Source organism: Panthera onca, chromosome B2 (genome assembly GCF_046562875.1).
Source record: "Panthera onca isolate mPanOnc1 chromosome B2, mPanOnc1 haplotype 2, whole genome shotgun sequence".
Classification (NCBI taxonomy): Eukaryota; Metazoa; Chordata; class Mammalia; order Carnivora; family Felidae; genus Panthera; species Panthera onca.
The window spans coordinates 147,671,433-147,690,372 of record NC_138343.1 but is presented as its reverse complement, the minus strand read 5'-3'; the positions used below and the strand labels follow the sequence as shown (position 1 = coordinate 147,690,372).

At 41.8% G+C, this 18,940-nt stretch overlaps 1 protein-coding gene and 1 long non-coding RNA gene across 7 annotated transcripts in view; one reads left to right on the top strand and one right to left on the bottom strand.

The window, feature by feature from the left end:
• PDE10A (phosphodiesterase 10A) overlaps positions 1-18,940 on the top strand; it is a 605,914-nt gene that overhangs the window by 431,142 nt on the left and 155,832 nt on the right. The gene's annotated exons all lie outside the window — the stretch shown is intronic.
• LOC144616449 (uncharacterized) lies at positions 11,960-15,158 on the bottom strand. Its single transcript, XR_013555854.1, has 2 exons — positions 14,799-15,158; positions 11,960-12,266 (listed from the first exon to the last, which is right to left on the bottom strand). It is a non-coding gene; the product is annotated as an uncharacterized LOC144616449 (long non-coding RNA).

Below are 18,940 nucleotides of genomic sequence, written 5' to 3'. Positions count from 1 at the left end.
TTTGCGGAACTACTGAAAGCCAGTTCCGGGTCCATGTGTCTTGTGTGTGATTCTGGATTAAGGCTGAAGCCTGTGTCTCTTCTCCATCGCGCCCTCACTCTTTTTAAAATTTTGTGTTCTCCTCAACGAGGCCTTCGTCTCCTTCCAAGGGGCTTCGTGGGAAATGCTCGGAGGAAGGACATTTTTGTGGAGAGGGCTTTTGGGGGGGGGGGGGTATTTCTGTTTCCACGCCAGACCCAGGAACAGAAAGCGTGAGAGACACAAGTTCTGGGAGAATATTCTTGAAAGTCGGGCCTGTCCGGATTGTTTCCCTTTGTGTCAGTTTAGTGAGAGAAAGCGGACGCAGGGAAACCGTGCTTTATGCACAAGGACTCGGTAAACGCTCATGTAGCTTATTTTTCAACCACGGATAAGCCGGCCTCGTGTGGAAATGGTCTACACCACGGGGAGGTCACGTGAAGGTGTACGGTACTCCGTTCCGAGAAAGGCCATCTGGGAAGTTTCAGATTTAAGCGAATGAGTGAATAACAGATGACGTTTGCTTCTCCCCCGTCCGGCTGGCACGCTGCTTGCAAGCGGTTTTGTCGTGATGACGTCACGATGACGTCACGCTGTCCAAACCGCTGGCGTTCCTTCGTGCACGTGCTGTTCTATGGAGCGCCTGCTCGTGCGGTGCTCAGAGAAGCTGAAGACGGAGTGGGGGGCCGATTGCCCCGCGGCGGTACTCCCCGTGCACCGGGTCTGCGTGACCAGGGCGGCTGTAGCGTCCGGGGGTTTTGCGGGTGTTGACCGTCCACGTCTGCCGGCAGCGAGCGAGGCTTACGTGGCCGCCTTCCCTTGCTGGGGATCGAGGGTGATCCCCGGGCGGTACCGGTGAGCCCCTGGGGGGCACTGGCCGCGGGAGTCGCAGTTACTTGTGTATCCCTCGCCGGCAGCACCCCCGATGCAGCGGGGAGGGGCGCTCTAAACGTTTTGAATGAACGAACAAAGGAGGGTTGGCTTCTCAACCTCCAAGTGGCCACCAGTTGTCAGTATTGTGCCCGGAAGCAGAACTACTTTCATGCTCTTCCTGTCTCCCCCTGCTCGCTGGAAAGCTTCCAGAGGGAAGGGATTCTATACTGTGATTGGTAAATCCCGCCCGGTGCGTTGTCTTTTCGTGTACGTAGCAAACTCTGTGTAAAGCGCTATTGAGATTCTAGATGGTTAGGTTTCCGGGGAGTTGGTGCTCAGACCAGTCGAAGAGAGTCGTAAGTTTCTGCCTCCTTCCGGTTAGTCTGACCGAGGCTGGACACAGTCCAGCCCCGGGGGGCTCTGAGCCAGATGGTCTGCAGAGGGGTCCGCCCCACAGCCAATCGCTCTGCTTTGTGTTGGCAGAGAAGGGGGTTGGGGAAAGCCGAACCCCCCAGTGTCTTCAGAGATTGACATTTTCAGAGTCTGTACTGTTACTGTTCTCAGTTTGATTTCCCTGCTTTCATAACATTTGCATTTTAAATGCGCAGAGTTCTATCTGTACTTGTGAGGCAAATTGCCTTTTGGAGGCGGACCTCGGATCCAAAATCCCAAACAGTTGGTTTTCAAGCGATGCCAGGAATTGGCGGTAGGGGTTCTTTCTTTTAAAACTTTAGGTTCTCATTTAGAGAGTGCATAAATATTCCCTGAAAGTATCGGGGACTGTACCCGTAACTCACAGCCATACTTTGATTTGGGAAAACTTTCAGGAAGAAAACAAAGTTACCTAGGTCATGAATTGGGTTGTTTTACTAAATTTTGTACTTCATGTTAATTTTTACGCACGGGAAATTTGACAGGCCCAGCCGGTACTCATCAAGACTCCGATTACTAAACTATTTCACGTCTCCACAAGTATCAAGGCAGAACTATCAAAGTGATAAATCAGCGTTAGGATACGATGAAGATCCTACCCTTTGCATTTCCGGTGGGAAGGTTCCAAGACGGAACACAGTTTGACGTCCCTAATGCCATTTCAGTATTTCAGTTATGCTCGGGAAGAATCCTGAATTCTTGGACTCTCAGCGATGTCCCCTTTTGGCTTCTAATGTAAAAAGCTTAGTTCTACGTTAGTAAAAACGTACGTACAGTCAGTATGACTGTATTTGGCATCTCCTGGTATCAGAATAATATTTAAAATACATGGGCTTTGTTTAAAACCCCCAAAACGTAACTGTGATATTCATATTCTAAAGGGAAGCTTTTTGGTATTCAAGAGGGCGATTGATTGAACCCAAGTCATTTAAGAATCATGAGTAGCAGTGTCTTTTATGTCCAAGAATTTGTTACTACTGTGTTTATATGTCTGAAATATTAAATAGCAGACCATCTCCCCGTCAGGGTACCCGTACATGTCCAATAATTAATAATGAAAACATTGGTGCTGTCAGCTGCCTTAAATATTTTCAACAAATACATGAATGGCTTCCTTTTTTTTTTACTCAGAGGATGGAGTTACTCCATATTTTTCACCTCTCCATGATTCTAGAGATGGAACAATTTTCATTCAAATAAAACTACTAAATACTTCTTACCTAGAATTAGTGAGATTTCCATCCTGTCCCCTAAACCCACTATATGCAGCCTGGAATGCAGATTCAGGAGCATTAGTCCTGCTTAGCGTGTAACAGATGGTTTCTGTGCTAGTGTTTATAATGTCGTGGGATATTAAATTAATGGGGCATGAATTAGTTTGCCAAGGCATGCAATGTTGGAAGGTTTTAGTAAGTAGGACACTAATAAATTATGTGTTAACTATTAGTCCATATCATGAGTCAGGAAAAACCCACATCATTGAAATGGTTCACTTGGAACTTCATTTTGTGCACTTTCTTCTCCTTGAAATTGCTTTGTGTCGATTATGGAAGTTACGTCTTCACGTAGAAATTTCATATCTCAGTCTTTTTATTTTCTTTTTTGGAATGGAAACAAAATGTGTTGAATGCCTTGATTTGCATTATAAATAATCATAAGTTCACAATCTGGTTACTAGAAGGGGGATAAAGTTCATTTGCAAAGAGTTACTTGATGTATTCCATTAATTCTGTTAATTGTTCATCTTAGTGCAAAGGTGTATCTTTAATATATTCTTTTTGAGAGTGTTTGGGCTCTGTAGCAATCTAATCAAGTTGATTGGGATTTTGATAATTTTAAAGATGAATTCAGGTCATCACACATTGTTAGTGATTATGAAACTAGTTCCAATAATTTTAGTAGCTTTGTTACAAGCTAGATTGATTTCGGAAGCAGTTTTTGCAGTATCTGTAAAGTTCCTACCACCGGCAGCCATTATTTGTACATTCGACATCATTACTGCATTTCCCCGGCAGAAATTTTGTTTAGAAGTGATTCTTTTTTTTTTTCAACTTTTTTTTTATTTATTTTTGGGACAGAGAGAGAGAGACAGAGCATGAACGGGGGAGGGGCAGAGAGAGAGGGAGACACAGATGTTTAGAAGTGATTCTAATGAACGAAAATGTTATGAGATAGCGGATTTTTGAAAGTACTTTATTTTCATCGGTGTTTCTTTGAGTAAAAATCGTATTTTCTGATGGTCCATGTAATAGAAAAGGATGTTGAATTAAAATCATCGCATCTACTTAACAGAATGTATTTCAACATTTAAGTTGATGTTTTACTTACCACAGGTTTTTAAAACTCAAATGAAAACTGGTGAGAGATGAGTGGTATAACCATTTCTCATTTTTTGAATCTACTTTTTTTTTTTTTTTTTTAATTTTTTTTTTCAACGTTTTTTATTTATTTTTGGGACAGAGAGAGAGAGAGAGAGAGAGAGCATGAACGGGGGAGGGGCAGAGAGAGAGGGAGACACAGAATCGGAAACAGGCTCCAGGCTCCGAGCCATCAGCCCAGAGCCTGACGCGGGGCTCGAACTCACGGACCGCGAGATCGTGACCTGGCTGAAGTCGGACGCTTAACCGACTGCGCCACCCAGGCGCCCCTTGAATCTACTTTTTAAAAGCTGCCCGAACGTTTCACAGTGATCTAGCTTATTTGATTGAAGATTGAATAATAATTTCTAGTTGAGTGGCCAAGTTGTAGCTGGAATGTGAGCAGATACTACTCATTTCCCTAGCCAGTGATTCAGTATGCCGATTAGCAAGTATTTCTTGAGGGGCTCTTGGGTGGCTCAGTCGGTCAAGAGTCCGCCTCTTGATTTCGTCTCAGGTCATGATCTTGGTTAGAGCCTGCTTGGGATTCTGTCTCTTCCTTTCCCTCTGCCCCTCTCTCATGCTTGTGTTCTCTTTCTCTCGAATGAATGAATGAATGAATGAATGAATGAATGAATGAATGAAATCCTGAGTACCTACTATGGGAACGTAATTAGAGAACAAGGGCTAAAAACTTGCTCCCTCGAAGGTCACTTTCTGATAGGAGAACACAGATAATAAACACATAATCAGAGAATAAGATCGTTTCAGGATTTGTTGGTGTGGACGTTGGAAAACATGTAGCCCAATGTCTAGCAAACAGAAATGTTTACTAGAAATAAATTTGCTCGAGATTTTAAGATGCACATCATTTGCTTTTAGGCAGTCAGGTGGGGCCTGTGGATTAAGCAGATGCATCTATTTGCCGTGTCCCGGGGTCCTGGTGAGTCACAGGAGCCATGTTCCTTGCGTGTACTGTCCTTGAGGGACGCATAATCTCCTGGCGTGGAAAGAAGGTACTGTGAGAGTACAGCAACCGAGGCTGTGTAATCCAGTGTTGAGTGGTGCAGTGTGGGTTTTCAGGACCATGCTGGGAGAACCGAGGCCACTAAGAGGTGTGCAGATCGAGAAGGCTCTTTGTGGGCATTGGTTCTTCATCGAGGCCACCGATTCTCTGGTGGGATTCCCACATCACCGTGGACATCCTTCGGGAACTAGTTAGAAATGCCATAGGCCTCATCTCACTCAAACCCCCCGGAGTCAGAAACTCCTGCAGTGGGACCTAAAATCTGTGTTTTGATAAGCCCCCTCAGGTAATTCTAGTGCAAGTTTAACATTTGAGAGCCCCCGTCCTGGGCACGGAGGGCCTGTGCTAGAGCGAACGCGGTGCTGGTGTTGGCTGGTAGGATCCAAGGCAGGGCTGTGGGGCTTGTGGTGGTTTGCTTCTGGGATAGCCTGGGAGGGAGGGTTCGAATATTTTTCGTATTTTAAGAGTGGGGAGAAGGTAGTGTTAAATGTTTTGCCTTTCTGCTCTCATTTTAACTGGTTATTCATGTTCCGCATTGACTGTAATAGGAAAAGTGGAAAAAAAAAAACCCTAAAATAGGTGTTTTAATTGGTAGCTTCACTGAAGTATGGTGAGTTGCAGAACAGGATATAGTGCCATCTTTTACAAGGAAATAATCATATATATAATTGTGTAGACGAAGAGCTAGTTAACTATGTTATTGTGGTTGTTTCTGGATTTGGGGGATTTATCAGTTTATATTCTTGTATATGTTGCTTTTTTAATAAAAAAGAAATAGAGTAAACATCAAAAGGAACTTCTAGAGTTTCTCATATGGAAGGTTTTTCCCCAGGTTTCAGTCATTCTAATTCAGTTTACACCAATTATCCTCTGCTTGTTTGATTACTTTTCCATTGCAAGGTATAATAAACAATGTATATTTCCCAGTCCCTTATTGGCTTTTTCCTGCATTTTGCTTCTCCCTCATTAATATGTTATCATTGGTCATTAAGACTGTTACATAGGAAGTTGGTGGGGTCTAGAAAAACACACAGCTCAATTTCTGTCCCAGGGTCATCATTTTTGGTTTAAAATTCATTCATTTTACTAAAAGTCACCAACTATCTACTGCGTGTTTTGCGTTTGCTAAGCACTGGACATGAATTCAGTTGTAATGGAACTTAGTGTTTCTACAGGGGGCACAAAATGAAAAGTTTACAATTTATTCTCTTAGTGACTTTCAAATATACCATACGGCAATGTTAACTATAGTCATCACGTTGTACATTACATCCTTATAATTTGAAGTTTGTAACTTTTGACCGGTTTCACCCAGTCCCTCCATCCTAAGTAAATTATATAACATGCTAAGGTTGAAAGCTTTTTCTCTAAGATCAGGAACAAGATAAAGCTGTCTGCTCTTGACACTTCTATTCAATATGGTACCAGAAGTCCTAGCCTGAGGAGTTAGGCAAGAAAAAGAAGTAAAATGTATCCGATTGGAAAGGAAGAAGTAAAATGTCTCTATTTGCAGATGGCAGGATTTTATATACGGAAGGTCCTGAAGACCTCCACCAAAAAATTATTATTAGGTCTTATCAATGAATTCAATTAAGTTGCAGGACACAAAATTAATATAGAAAAATCAGTACTGTTTCTATACACAAACAACAAATTATCTAAAAAAGAAAGTGATGTCATTTATAGTAATATCTAAAATAATAAAACACTTAGGAATACATTTGCTCCAGGAGGTGAAAGCTCTGGTCTGAAAATTACAAGACAACTGACGAAAGAAATTGAAGAAGGCACAAGTAAATGGAGATTATCCTGTATGTGTAAGTTGGAAGAATTAATACTGTTAAAATGTCAATACTACCAAAAGCCATCTGTAGATTCAGTGCAGTTCCTATCAAGATTCCAATGGCATGTCTTCACAGAAGTAGAAGAAACAAACCTAAAATTTATATGAAACTACAAAAGACTGAATAGCCAAAGCATTCCTGGGAAGGAAGAATGAAGCAGGAGGAATTACGCTTTCTGATTTCAGGATATATTAAGCAAAACAGTATGATACTGGCATAAAAAAAAAATAGGCCAGTGGAACAGAATAAAGCTCAGAAATGAATAAGTATATGAGGTCAACTAATATTTCACAGTAGAGTCAGTTATACTCAATGGAGAAAGGACAGTCTGTTCGTTAAATGGTGCTGGGAAAATCGGACATTCACATGGGAAGAAATGAAACTTGACCTCTGTCTTACACCATTCATGACAATTAACTCAAAATAGGTCAGAGATTTAAATGTAAGACCTGAAACCATAAAACTTCTAGAAAACATAGGAAAAAAGCTCCTTGACATGGGTCTTGGCAATAATATTTGGATAGGACACCTAAAGCACAGCAACAAAAGCAAACATAAGTAAGTGGGATTACATCAAACTAAAAAGCCTTTGCACATCAAAAGGAAAACTCACCAGTGAAAAGACAACCTATGAATGGTAAAACCATCTGTGTGATAAGAGGTTAATATCCAGAATATATAAGGAACTCATGTAAGTCAACAGCAAAAGAAAAAACAAAAACAAAAACAAAACATGAAACAAATAATCCAATTAAAACTGGGCGAGGGACCCAAGTAGACATTTTTCCAAAGAATATATAGGAATGGCCAACAGGTACATGAAAAGATGTTCAACATCACCAACTAGGGAAATGGAAATCAAAACAACAGTAAGGTATCAGCTCTTGCTAGAATGGCTGGCATCAAAAAAGAGAAGAGACAGGTCTAAAATCTTTGGGATGCAACAAAAGTGGTTCTAAGAGGGAAGTTTATAGCAGTACAGGCCTACCTCAAGAAGCAAGAAAAATATCAGATAATCAATCTACCCTCACACCTAAAGGAGCTAGAAAGGGAACTAACAAACCCCCAAACCAGTAGAAGGAAGGAACTAATAGAGATTAGAGCAGAAATATACAAAATCGAAATTTAAAAAAAAACAAAAACAAAAAAACTCACAATAGAACAGATCAGTGAAATCAGGAGCTGGTTCTTTGAAAAGATCAACAAGATTGATAAACCTTTAGCCAGACTCATCAAAGAAAAGAGAGAGAGAGGGCTCAAAAAGCAAAATCAGAAATGGAAGAGGAAAAATAACTGACCCCACAGACATATAAAGGATTATAAGAGAATATTATAAAAAATTATATGCCAGCAAATTGGAAAACATAGAAAAAAATGGATAAATTTCTAGAAACATACAACCTTCCAAACTTGAACTAGGAAGAAATAGAAAATTTGAGCAGAATGGGGCGACTGGGTGGCCCAGTCGGTTAACATCCGACTCTTGATATCAGCTCAGGTCATGATCTCATGGTTCGTGAGTTTGAGCCTCTGTTTGGGATTCTCTCTTTCCCTCACTCTCTGCCCCTCCCCTGTGCTTGCTCTCACTCTCTCTTTCTCCATAAAATATTTAAATAAAAATTTCGAACAGACCAATTTCCAGCGATAAAATGTAATCTCTAATAAAAAACAAAAACAAAAACAAAAAACTCCCAAGGAAGAAAAGTTCAGGACCAGATGGTGAATTCTACCAGACATTTAAAGAAGAGTTAATACCTGTTCTTCTCAAACTATTCCAAAAAATGGAAGAGGAGGGAAAATTTCCAAATTCATTTGACGAGGCCTACGTTAATTACCCTGATACCAAAGGCAGATAGAGACATGACAGAAGAGAACTAAAGGCCAAACCTCTGATGAGCATAAATGCAAAACTCAAAAATCCTCAACAAAATATTAGCAAACCAAATCCAACAATACATTAAAAAAAAATCATTTGCCACAATCAAGTGGGATGCAATAGAATCAGTCATTGTCCTGCATCACATCGGTAAGAGAACGGACAAAAAAACCATGGGGACATTTCAGTAGATGCAGAAGAAGCATTTGACAAAGTACAACATCCATTCGTGATAAAAGCTCTCAAGAAGGTAGGTTTAGAGGGAACACACCTCAACATGATAAAGGTCATATATAAAAAACTCACAGCTACCCTTCTACTCAGGGGTGAAAAACTGTTTCCTCTAAGGTCAGGACCAAGACAAAGATGGACTCTCACCATTTTATCCAGCCTCATACTTGAAGTCCTAGCCACGGCAGTCAGAGAAGAAAAAGGAATACAAGGCATCCAAATTAGCAAGGAAGAAGTAAAACTTTTCCCATTTACAGATACCGTGAAAGACTCCACGGAAGATCTGCTCGAGCTGATCAAGGAATTCAGTAAAGTTGCAGGATACAGAATCAACGTGCAGAAATCTGTTCATTTTGACACACAAATATTGAAGCCGCAGAAAAAGAAATCAGGAAAGAAATCCTATTTACAATTGTTTTAAGAATCGTTTTAAGAATCCTACAATTGTTTTAAGAATCCTAGACACCTAGGAATAAACCTAACCAAGGAGGTGAGAGACCTATCCTCTGATAAAACACTGATGAAAGAAATTGATGAACACACAAAGAAATGGAAAGACATTCCATGCTCATGGATTAGAAGAACAAATATTGTTAAGATGTCTATCCCACCCAAAGCCATCTACAGATCTAATCATCCCTGTCAAAATACTAACAGCGTTTTTCACAAAACTAGAACAACAACAAAAAACATCCTAAAATTCATATGGAACCACACACACACCAAAAAAACAAAAAAAACAAACCCAAATTGCCAAATCAATCTTGAAAAAGGAAAGCAGAGCTGGAGGCATCACTGATCCAGACATCAAGTTGTATTACAAAGCTGTAGTAATCTAAACAGTATGGCACTAGCACAGAAATAGACATACAGATCCATAGAACAGAACAGAGCCCCGAAATGAACCCACAACTATATGGTCAGTTACTCTTTGATAATGTAGGGAAGAATATCCAGTGAGAAACAGACAGTCTCTTCAACAAAGGGCGTTGGGACAACTGGACGGCTACGTGCAAAAGAAATAAACGGGACCACTTTCTTATGCGTACACAAAGAATAAAGTAAAAATGGATTGAAGACTTAAATGTGAGGCCCGAAGCTGTAAAAATCCTGTAAGAGAGCACAGGCAGTAAGGTCTGACATAGGCTGTGGCAACGGTTTTCTAGGTAAGTCCCCTGAGGCAGGGGAAATGAAAGCGAAATTAAACTACTGGCATTACGTCAAAATAAAATTTCTGCAGAGCAAAGGGAACAGTCAGCAAAACTAAAAGGCAACCTATTTGAATGGGAGAAGGTACTGCAAATGACATATCCAATAAGGTGTGTATATCCAAAATATATAACATGCACAGCTCAACACCCTCAAAACAAATAATCAATTAAAGGCAGAAGACATGAATAGACGTTTTTCTAAAGAAGACATCCAGATGGCCAACAGATACATGAAAAGATGCTCCATCCCTCATGATCAGGGAAATATAAATTTAAAAAAAACAATAAGATGTCACCTCACACCTATCAGAATGGCTAAAACCGACGACACAAACAGCAAATGTTGGCAAGGATGTGAAGAAAAAGGAACCCTCCTGCACTAGCTTTGGGAATGCAAACCAGTACAGCCCTTGTGGGAAACGGTTTGGAGGTTACTCAGAAAATTAAAAATAGAGCAACTGTACAATCCAGTAATCACACTGCTGGGTATTTACCCGAGGAATCCAAAAACAGAGTCCACTATGGAAGTGAACCAAATGTCCATTGATAGGTGAATGGATAAAGGAGTGTGTGTGTACAATGGGATTTTATTCAGCCGTAAAGAAGGATGAAATCTTGCCATTTACGGTGATAAGGATGCACTTGAAGAGTGTAATCCTAAGTGAAGTAAGCCATTTAGTAGAAGACGAATGCCATATGCTCTCACTCCTTTGTGGCCTGTGAGAAACACAGGGAAGAAAAGAGAAACCAACTCCGGAGAACGAGCTGACGCTTACCGGAAGGGAGGTGGGTGGAGGGATGGGTGAACTAGGCGATGGGGATTAAAGAGCACACTTAGGACGAGCCGTGAGTAACGCACACAATTGTCGACTCACTACATGGTACACCTGAAACGAATACAATACCGCATGTTCGCTGCGCTAAAGACTTAATGAAATTTACAACGATGACCTAACAAATGCTGGTGAGGATGGAGAGGAAAGGGGGCCCTCACGCGTCGCTGGTGGAATGTCAATGGGTACCGCCTCTGTGGAAAACAGTCTGGAGGGTCCTAAAAGATTAAAAATAGAACCGCCCTACGAACCAGCAGTTCCACTGCTGAGAATATGTCTGAAGGAAGCGAACGCACCAGTGTAGAAGAACTATCTTTGTCCTTATGTTCACTGCAGCCTTATTTACAGTAGCCAAGAGATGGGTACAACTGAAGTGTCCACCAACGGATGAAAGGATAAAACAGTGGTGGTCTCTGTGCACAATGGAGTATCATTCGGCTGTGACAAGGGAAGAAGTCCTACCGCTTGCAGCTGCATGGATCAACTCTGAGGACATTGTGCTGCGTAAAGTCCGTCAGACAGAGCTAAATACTGTATGGTCTTACTTTTATGTGGGATTAAAAAAAAAACACTAAAAGGGATCAGATTTGTGTTTACCGGAGTTTGGGGTGGTTTGAGGGGGGACTGGAGGAAGGTGGTCCAAAGCACAAACGTCCAATTATAAATACGTGCCAGGGACGTAAGGTGCACAACGTGATGACTGTAGCTAACACCGAGGTATGATGCAGAAGAAAGGTGTTATGAGAGTGGGTCCTAAAAGTTCTCCTCACAAGGAAGAGGACACTTTTTGTGTCTGTATGGATGATAGATGTTAACTGAACTCACTGTAATCATCATTTCCTGATCTATGAAGTCAGATAATTACTCTGTACACCCTAACTTCTACAGTGTGTGGTAGGTCGATCATATTGCCATAAGACTGGACAAAATTTAGGGAGAAAGTGCTTAAAAAGGAAGGTTGGCGTATAATGAGTTAATGCAACGAGCTCTTACTGTGTTGCAGCTAGGACAGGGTTCTGTGGGACAGTAGAGTGCGAGGCCTGCAGGATGAGTTTGCTGGTTGGAAGAGAGGGAGCATGAGTGGGGAGCACTGCCCGGGGCCGGGGGGAGAGCCCTGTGCAGCATCACGAAGGAGCTGGACACAGACGTGAGCAGAGACCAGTTGTGCAGGACCTTTGAGGTTGTGTTTAAAGGCTTTGGAGTTTATCTGAGGGGCAACACGAGGTTATGTAAAGGATTGAAGGAGATTTGATAAGATAGATTTCGAACGGGTTTTTACCCTCTATAGTGCCTTGTTCAGTATGAAAAAAGTCAGTGCAGCGAAGTTTCAATCTCCGGCCAGTTGTTCCCACCCACGCGCTGGTCACGTCAGTATCAGTAACTTACAGATCTCGTAATGCCGTTGCTCAATCTTTTGAAACGGAAGCAAAAACTGTGCATGCCTATGTTTGTGAAACATCAGGGAGTAAAGTTCTGCCGCAAACTTTTTGTTGAACCCGTACAACTTTGACATTTTCAAGCGGAGTAAACGAACGCTCCCTTTGGTTTTGGCACAGGTTGAAACCTAAATGGAAAAATGCCGAATGTATTTGGAGGAAAGTGCACATGGTGTGGAGCAGATTCGGGAGGAGGGAAAGCCCTCCTCTCTCCAATCTGTGTAAATCGTGAAACGTTATTAAGAATGACTCATAAAGCCCAGAACACTGTGCAGAGACACAACAAAATAAGGACAGTTCTCACACTTCCAAAACAGTGGAGCAGGAAGTGATAAAAATGATGAAAGGAATGCTTTGTCTTTGACTAATTGTAAACACCAAACGCTTGCAATCAATAAGGAGCCATTAATTCTCGGGCTGTTTGAGGAGTTGATCTCAGGCTAAGGGTTTTAAAATTTGAATCTCCTTAGGTCAATCGTAGTCAAAACTACTTATTTTGGAATTTATGTGATGTTTTCCACTTAAAGATTTAAAACACTTGTAAACAACCATATTTTCATAATTACATATGCATGAGAATTATTTGAGATGGACTTAATACTACTTCTCACTCACAGCCTTAAAATATTCTTTTAGGGGCGCCTGAGTGGCTCAGTGGGTTAAGCATCTGACTTCAGCTCAGGTCATGATCTCGCGGTTCCTGGGTTCGAGCCCCGCGTGGGGCCCTGTGCTGACAGCTCGGAGCCTGGAGCCTGCTTCGTATTCTGTGTCTCCCTCTCTTTCTGCCCCTCCCCTGCTTGTGCTGTGTCTCTCTCTCTCCCTCTCAGAGATAAATAAACGTGAAAAAAATTAAAATATTCTTCTAAATGTCAGTGGAAGCACTTAGATTTCAGTTTGGTTCTTGATTATCCTCATACTGTAGTGCCTATTCAGTGTTTTGTACATCATTTTGTGGTGGGGCTCAGAAAATTAAGTTCTAGAATAAGTCCTATTAGAACTGTCTTTATAAATTTTTTATATGAAATTCTAAAATTTAAGGTGGAATGTGTTAAACACTGGTAATTTCTAAGATATGTAACTTCAGTTCTTTTTTGTGTGTGATGCTCTAAAGAGGAAGTTAGAGAAGTGGCTTTGGATGCAAAATATTTTTTCTTTTTAAAAAATTTTTTTGTTTATTTTGGAGAGAGAGAGACAGAGAGGGACAGAGTGAGAGTGGGGGAGGGGCAGAAAGGGAGAGGCAGACACAGAATCTGAGATGGGCTCCAGGCTCTGAGCTGTCAGCACAGAGCCCGACGCGGGGCTCAAACCCACGGACCGCGAGATCATGACCTGAGCCGAAGTCAGATGGAGACTCAACCGACTGAGCCACCTAAGCGGCCCTATTTTTTTCTTATAATATTGTTTTCACATTAAAAAGGCTTATTATACTTTGCCCATACACATTTAAAAGTGTTACATGCAGCATGTATTTAAATTATTTTTGCTAAATTTAAGAACTGCAGTCCATTGCCTAGAACAGTATTCTGTTATGTAGGATTCTTGCTCTAAATATTTATTGAATGAAGGGATACACATAAGTTATATATGGACATGCAGAGTTTCAGTAAAACTGGGGATTACTAATAAAATTACAGCATTATGAAATGGATTTAATTCCTGAGTAGTAAACATTTAGAGAAGAGATAATGAGTCAGTGTAGCAAAGCCCATGAGATTGCAGAAACTCCCCATACTTTTTATAAAAAGAAAAGTTTAAAGTTGTATTTTTATGCTATTAAGAAAACAACCAAAAAAGTTAACAGGAAGGAGCAGGTAGAGGAGATGTGCCTACGGATTAAAAAAGTGTATTAACTTACTCAAATAGTTTAAAAAAAGAAACGAAAGATCTTAGTCGAGTTGTAAATTTGTGTAAAGATTAAATTTTCAAAATATAATAGCAAATACGTTGCACCTGTTTGTCAACCACGATTCTAAATGCATTACTTCTGTTAACTCAGGTAACCCTTAACAAAGTGTTACGAGAAGGATATTATCATCATCCCCATTTTAAAGATGAGGCAAATGAAATAAGGTGGCGAAGCATCAGATTTGGGATACGAACACGGCGTTTTTACCCTAGAGGCTGTACTCTTTTTTTTTTTTTTTTTAAGTTTATTTATTCTGAGAGAGAAACAAAAAATTATGAGTTGGTAGAGGAGGAGGAGGAGGGGAGAGAGAGAGAGAGAGAGAGAGAGAGAGAGAGAGAGAATGAATCCCAAGCAGGCTCTGTACTGTCAGTTGGCTCCAACTCCCCAACCCTGAGATCATGACCTGAACCGAAGTCAGACTGACCGAGCCACCCAGGCGCCCCTAGAGGCTGGACCCTTAGCCATGACACTGTTTCCCCTCGCTTAGGTCAACACGTGGCACAACGCGAGCCTGACTTCAGGGTAATGACAGCAGCTCTAGAGATTGGCTTTGAAAGGTCTGGTGGATTCCCTGTTGGCAGAGTCCCACTCAGGGGCCTCGCACGAGGATGTGGAGACAACTTGCAGGGCAAATGCTACCCTAAAGAGGTTATTCCAGTGTGACGGTCGTATAACCCTGAGTCTCCGGGCTCTCTGTATCCGGCAAATGTTAGCAAGGTGCGGGATAGCAAATAGGCAATAATTAGACAGCTACCTGGTGATTGCCATTAGGTGGAGGGAGATTAGTAAGGACTCTGAGGCTGTAGCCATGTTCAGTAGGGAAGAGTGATGTCATCTTTGACTAGTGAGGCCGTCTGGGGGGGACGTGGGGTACGGCGACAGCTTTTTTTCTTGCCTGGTCTGGCCTAGTGTCTGCCAGGAGGATGTCCTTTGCCTACTGCCTCCCAGCTTCCTTATTTGAGACGTGTAGGTGAAGCGTCACAGGAATGGAACGCAGGCTCCGTATTTGGTTACCTGGCGCTGACCTTCCGGTGCTTCCGGAATCACGCAGAGTCGCTTTGACCGTTTACGTTGCCATACGGGGTATTTGCTCGCAACATTATGCCGTAACATTCTGCGGTGGGCAGACGGTAGCAGGTATGGAAAGTGGGCGGGGGGGTGGGGGGAACCTGTCTATGTATTCCGCCTGCCTGATTTGCACCATCGGTCAGTCCGTCACCAGGAAAACAGAGTTCGTAGAACTGGCCTCCCAACCTACATTCCCTCGACCAGGGTGGGAAGAGGACTCCTTCCTTGAGCACAGGGCGACTGGAAGAAAAACAGTTGATTGATTGATTTGATTTGATTTGATTTGATTTGATTTTTTGTCCCATCGTCTATTTTTTTGTTTTTTTAATTTTATTGAAATCCAAGTTAGTGAACGTATAGGGGAATAATGGCTTCAGGAGGAAAACCCAGTGATTCATCGCTTACATACAGCACCCGGTGCTCATCGCAACAAGTGCCCTCCTCAATGCCCGTCACCCGTTTAGCCCGTCCCCCACCCACCTCTGCTCCATCAACCCTCAGAAGGAAGACATTTTAGCACCTCGTGGCACCTTTGGTGAGGAAGAAGAAATGGTTATTGGTAAGGCAACAGAATCTGCTGCGTGTTTCATGATCTAATTTCAAGGCAAAGAGGTAAAGAGGCACCTTCCTCTGGCTACTTTTCAAATATGCCAAGATACTGATATTTTGATGCCTGCCAAGTAGTCCATTTTCTCATGAGGAAGTATTTCTATGGTCAGATTACCGATTTGGTTTTCATTTGGCAATAAAATGAAGACTTTATATCGGCTTACACATGTTTTTGTTTTAGCTGTCCGCATAAAAGGGGGCTCACCACTGATAGAAGACATTTCCTTACCCAGCCAGTCACTTTTTAAACTGCTTGTACATCTTAGAGGTTTTACATGTCAAGTCGTTCCTGGATTGTAACGTCTTTGTTGCATTGCTTTTATCAGATGGGTTTTTCCAAAGACGACTGACAGAGCAAGTAGCTGCAGTGGAAGACGCACTGTGGTCATGGCAGGGAGCAGGGAGCTTTCGCAGAGCGGGGACGGTGGGAAGGGGTGGCTGTTCGAGCCAGTGTAAGGAGCCTGCCTGGCTGAGATGTACATGGGGTCTTTGCAAAAGAACCTTTCTAAAATCTGTCCTCCGTACTGATGTTAAAGTGGTTGCTTGAAAATGTAAACTCCTGCGTTTGCCCTTACTGTTTTCCCATATTACTGCCACGGCTAAAATCCTACATTGGTGCAGAACTTTGGGGATAGAGTTCAAAGTCCATTCAAGGCAATTTGGAAGCTGACTTTTCATGGCCATTCTTCCCGTCTACATTTGTTTCTCTTTCTTCACATGCACCCTGCGTTTAACCTACACAGAATGCCAACACAGGATTTTGTTTCATGCTCCCATACTAGCACAACTGACATCGATGCCCTTTCCCCCCTCCCTGGTTTTACTTTTTTTTTTTTTTGATGTTTACTTATTTTTGAGAGAGAGGGAGAGCAAGCACGAGTGGGGGAGGGGCAGAGAGAGAGGAGGAGACGCCGAATGGGAAGCAGGCTCCGGGCTCCGAGCTGTCAGCACAGAGCCCGATGCGGGGCTCGAACTCACGAACCGTGAGATCATAACCTGACCTGAAGTCAGAGGCTTAACCAACTGAGCCACCCAGGCGCCCCTCCCTTGTTTTGATTATCCACACTTGTCCTTCACATTCAGTGTATGCATCTCAGGAGACAGTCCGCAGAGTGAAAAGGCAACCCATGAAATAAGAGAAAATATCTATAAAGCATGCATCTGGTAAGGCCATCTAAAGAACTCATACAACTTAACAAGAAAACCCCAGATTTAAAAAAGAACAAAGGACTTGGATAGATACTTCTTTAAGAAGATACACAGATTGCCGGGTTGGTACATGAAAAGGTGTTCAACATCACTCATCATCAGGGAAATGCAAATCAAAACCACAGTGAGATACCACCTCACACCCATCGGGATGGCCATAGTAACATTGAGCACAACCCAGAAAGTAGCAGGTGTTGGCGAGACCGTGGAGCGATTGAAACCCTCATGCGCCGCTGGTAGGAATGTAAAAGGAAGCAATTGCTGTGAGTAACGGGGGTCGTTTCTCAGAAAATTAAAACTAAGCTCGCCATACGATCCGGCAGTCCCCCTTCCGGGTGCATGTGCAAAAGAAGTGAAAGCAGGGGCCGGAAGAGATAGTTATACATCTGTGAGCAGAGTCGTATTATTTGCAATGGTCAAATGGTGTAAATAACCCGGGTGTCCACTGAGGCATGGATGGATGCCACGTGTGATATACGCACATGGCGGAACATTATTCAGCCTTAAAAAGGAAGGAAATTCTGACGCATGCTTCCACACGGACGAACCTTGAGGAAATTATGCTAAAGGAAATAGACCAGTTGCAAAAGGACAAATACTGTATGTTCCACTTACATGAGGTGTCTTGACTAGTCAGATTTCTTGGAGACAGAAGTAGAATGGTGGGTGCCAGGGGCTGGGAGGGGAGGGGATGGCGAGTGAGTGGTTAATGGGCACAGACTTTCATTTTTACGAGACGAAAAAGCTCAGAGATTGCACAATACTGTGAAACATTAAATACCGCCGAACTATAAAATGGATCAAATGGTAATTTTATGCATCTTTTACACAATGAAAGTATTTTTCATTAAACTTTAATTCAAGTATCCCATCTTCTTGGGAGTCTTTAGGGGGTATTCCCAGATTGACCTAGATGCGTCCACCTGCTGCCTACGTCACCACTGGCTGGCTTTCGTAGCTTGGGTGATTCTGTACATAGGGAGTAGATTCGTGTTTTATGAGGCTGGAGAGTGGGAGAGACCTCCTTTTTTTTTTTTTTTAAATATTTATTTATTTTGAAGGGGAGAGAGCATGAACAGGGAAGGGCAGAGAGAGAGAGAATCCTAAGCAGGCTCCGTGCTGTCAGCACAGAGCCCAGCGTGGGGCTCAGCTTCATGAACTGTGAGATCATGACCCGAGCCAAAATCAAGAGTTGGACGCTTAACTGACTGAGCCACCCAGGTGCCCCATATACCAAATTTTCTTTAAGAAGGTCTCTTTTGCGTTACCTGGGAAGCTCAGTGAGTTATGTGTCCGACTCTTGATTTTGGCTCAGATCATGATCTCATGGTTCATGGGTCTTAAGCCCCACATCAGGTTCTATGCTGACAGTGAGGAGCCTGCTTAGGATTCTCTCTCTGTCCCTCTTTCTCTACCCCTCTGCCCCCCACCTCTTTCTGTCTCAAAATAAGTAAATATATGTATGTAAAATACCTATATACATGTATATACATATAAAATATATATATACATGTATATATAATATATATGTATATACATATATACATACATATATATATTATATATGTATATACGTTTATACATACATATATACATACATATATATGTATATATATAAGAAAATTTGGCATAAATGTGAATATTTCTTTGGTTTGAGAAAAGAAATACCATAAATTAAGAATTTTTTAAAGTTGGAACATATCACAAACATCACACAAATCCATAAAATTAATACAAAGCTGTATTAATTTATTCCCTCACATAACCTTATACTATTTTTTTTGCTGCACGCTCTTGGACTCTCCTAATGACACTTTTGTATATTCATTTCACATAGGATGGAAAAATAATCTTCTGCTAGCATGATTGAGAAAAATACGATAAAATTTGTTTTGCTAATTTGGAAAATTTTCTTTTAACTTTACAACTCATTATTGATAAAGCCGTGTAAATATTTTAGGATTGTTACCAAATTTGGGGAAATCTGCCTCAAACTTTTTTCATCTGTAA